Raw genomic sequence first — 3829 nt, 5'->3', positions numbered from 1 at the left:
AGTCAGTCATGAACCTTGTAATTTGTCTTGCTTTGTAAACCATTTGAAAAATGATAATATCAGATGATATGTATAGATAAGTGCAAGGTTAAACGAGTAACCAAGTAAAATGAGTTGAATAAGATAATTTGTTTGTAAAAAATAATGTCTTGTGAAGAGTATGTTATTTGTGTAAAATGTAATGTGTCTAAACTGAAATGACTTGGGTAACGCTACGATATGTAATATTATACAAGCATTTATATATAGGAAGTACCAGCGGCGTATCCACCATGTTTGTATCATATTACATACGCCACGTTACACCAACCATTTACCCAAACCAACCACCATGTAGATTGTTCATGTATAAACCAAATGTCAAGTGTTATTGTGTAAACCATGTCGAATGTCTATGTTCAATGTAAACCACCAAATGTGTATGTCAATGTCAACGTGTTTAAGTTCAATGTAAATCATGTAATGTGTATCCCAAAATGTATCATGTACAGTAAGCGAAATGTATCAACTTAAACCATATGTAAAATGCAAAAAACAAGTCGTTGAAGTAAAACGTGGTTTAAATCAACGTTATGTTCTGTGGAAAAATGCATGCTCTATTGATATTAACATTTATGCGGTATTGTGAAATATGCATACATCCAAGCCTTGAGACTGTGGCGATAAACCCTTAAACAAATTAAAGGTTTATCTAAGTTATGTATATCGAATTCGGTCATTCCTTCCAATCCTATCAAACCCAGGATTTCAGGAACGGGAGTTGTCAATTCCTAGGGTACCACTACCTATTAATGAACGGCGTAGCTAATGTTAATGAATGTATTGTCCCATGTTACACAAACCAAATGTCATAACAAAATGAAGGCATGTGATGTAAACAATTGTACTAAGTATGCTAAGTAAACATACGAAGCAGAAATGTTCATGTAAATCAATGTGTCCATATGCTGAGTAAACATATGCAACAGAAATGTTCATGTAAATCAATGTGTCCAGATGCTGAGTAAACATATGCAACAGAAATGTTCATGTAAATCAATGTGTCCATATGCTGAGAAAACATATGCAACATAAATGTTCATGTAAATCAATGTGTCCATATGCTGAGTAAACATATGCAACAGAAATGTTCATGTAAATCAATGTGTCCATATGCTGAGTAAACATATGCAACAGAAATGTTCATGTAAATCAATGTGTCCATATGCTGAGTAAACATATGCAACAGAAATGTTCATGTAAATCAATGTGTCCATATGCTGAGTAAGCATATGCAACAGAAATGTAATGTAAATCAATGTACTAAGTACGCACACAATGGGCATACATAGCATGAAATGTAATGAAATCGTGTACTATAATGTACTAACAACATAGCAGGCATATGATGTGAAAACATGGAAAGCATGAAAGTAACAGATAGGCACATGTGTTTCACCCCAAAATAGTTTGGAAAACAGTAAAAGATGGGGTTCTATGTACTCACCTGAGATTGCTTTGGAGTTCTTGTATAATAATCAGATAATGCTAAAAATCACGGGATATCAAACGGCACCTAATAGGTAGCTATGTTAATATACCGGACCAAATCGGAAGGATTGGATAGTATGCGGGTTTGTAAACCAAACGAGTGTGGAGACTCGTGTAATATGGTTTTAACAAGGCCTACATACTAAAATGAAACCTAACCTAAGTGCTTGCGACCCATTACGACCCGTTTAGGTAGCTTATGCTACCTTACGCGTCGTTCGCGTAGAACGCGTCTGGAACGCTTAACATCGTGACCATAAGGTATAACCTCGGAAGGTTATAGCTATGGTCACCGAATGTGTTTGGTCGGATCCTAATGATCGACCAAATGGGTCGGGTTCGAAAGTATAAGCGATGGTTTAGATCGCTTACCTTACGACCCTATATAAGCACTATACTAAAAGTGACGAGCTAAGCATGTTAGAACATGCTTAACTAAGTTTAGAAAACAGGTTTGGAATCAAAGCAAACGGCTTTGATGCTCACGAGTAGTTTGGTTACAAAATATGCAAGAATGCACATTTTGGCCGAAACTACGACTCGTCACTGAGCCTAGATAACGTGGTAATCAGTAGGTATAGTCACTACGGACTATAACCATCGGGATCACGCTCACGTTATGAAGTTCCATGAACTTCGTGTTGACCATAGGCTGGTCAATGCAGAAAGTCAACAAAACGTTGACTTTCAGACTCGAAAAGCGAATAAAAGAATGAAAGAATACTTACGGAGGGTCCCCAAATGCTAATCTAGATCAAAATGGCTCAGGTATGAAAAAAAGGTTCCAACTTAGAGCTCTTGATCAGATTGTGTGGGTTTTTGCAACAATGAGGGGTGGGTCATAATAGTATTTCCCGAACCGTTAGGATCGTTTCTTGAAAAACGTGATTGTATCTTGCGCGTACACTTGTCGAAAGGTTGTGGTTACTGAAAATACCCCTTAGTGAACTGAAAGGGCAAGCCAAAATCATGTGGTTGTGGTTAAACCAGCTGAAATTTGCTGACTAGATGTTCTTATCTATTCTGCATGTCCCACGCGGCCCGCGTGAAGGTGCAGGCCAGACTTACGCGGGCCGCCTGGCCCCGTCTGATCTGCACCACTTGCAGAATTTACAGATTTGGTCCCTGTTGCGTGTTTTAGCTATTTCCGACACTTCTAAGGCCCGTAAAGCCAACTTTAAGGCCCTAAAATGATGCCTAAACATTGTGGACATGAAACATGCTCAAAAATGTTCCGCATGTTGGTTCGTTTGGTCGTACGATCGCGATGTTCGCTTAATTACGACGGAATGCGCATAATCGCGAAAAACGATCCAAATGACGCGACGAATGGATTTTTCTCATGCCAAACACTAAGGCATAATATAAGGATGCTTACATAAATTTTTGGATGTCCAGATGTATTCAAACGTAAGTTATGTGCGAAAGTGCAAACTTGTGCACTTTTTGACACTTTTAGTCCCTGAATGACCCAAAAGTTTGTTTTAGCATACCAAACCCCTCAAAGCCTATTTCTAAGCTATGTAAAGGATATTTATGGTATGTTTAACTTATGGACATGTTCCGGAATGTTCGTTACAGTTCAAATTGGCATACTTTCGCAGTTTGTCAAGTTTAGTCCCTGTAAGCGAAATAACTTGTTTTTGCCATACCAAAGCCTTCAAAACTTATTTCTAAGTTATGTAAAGGTTATTTAAGGTATGTTGAGTATATGTTGATGTTCCGGAGTATTTGTCGCATTAAACTGAGCACGTTTAAGCACCAGTTAGCGTATAACTCTCTAGAAAGCGATGTAGAGTTTGAAATTGAACAAAAGTCAAAACATGAAAAATGTAAAACACAACCAAACAAACACTGGGATAAAATAATATTGTTTTATTGATAATAGAACTGTTCATAATGATTACAAGCACAAATGTTACAGTCTCCCCTACTTGTGGAAATTTCGTCCCGAAATTTATTTAGAGGAAACTCGTGGAAAAAAGATGCGGATATTTTGCCTTCATTTGGTCTTCACGTTCCCAAGTAAACTCGGGTCCACGCTTAGATTCCCAACGAACCTTGACCAAATGAATGTGCTTGCGTTTAAGCCACTTGACTTCACGTTCCATGATTTCTACCGGTTTCTCAACAAATTTCAGTGTTTTATCAACACGAATTTCGTCAAGCGGTATGTGGAGGTTTTCATCAGCTAAACACCTCTTGAGATTGGACACGTGGAAGGTTGGATGAACATTTCCAAGTTCAGGAGGTAACTCAAGTCTGTAGGCTACCTTACCGATTCTTTCGATGATCTTGA

Source organism: Helianthus annuus, chromosome 2 (genome assembly GCF_002127325.2).
Source record: "Helianthus annuus cultivar XRQ/B chromosome 2, HanXRQr2.0-SUNRISE, whole genome shotgun sequence".
Taxonomy (NCBI): Eukaryota; Viridiplantae; Streptophyta; class Magnoliopsida; order Asterales; family Asteraceae; genus Helianthus; species Helianthus annuus.
Note: the sequence above shows the minus strand (reverse complement) of the source record.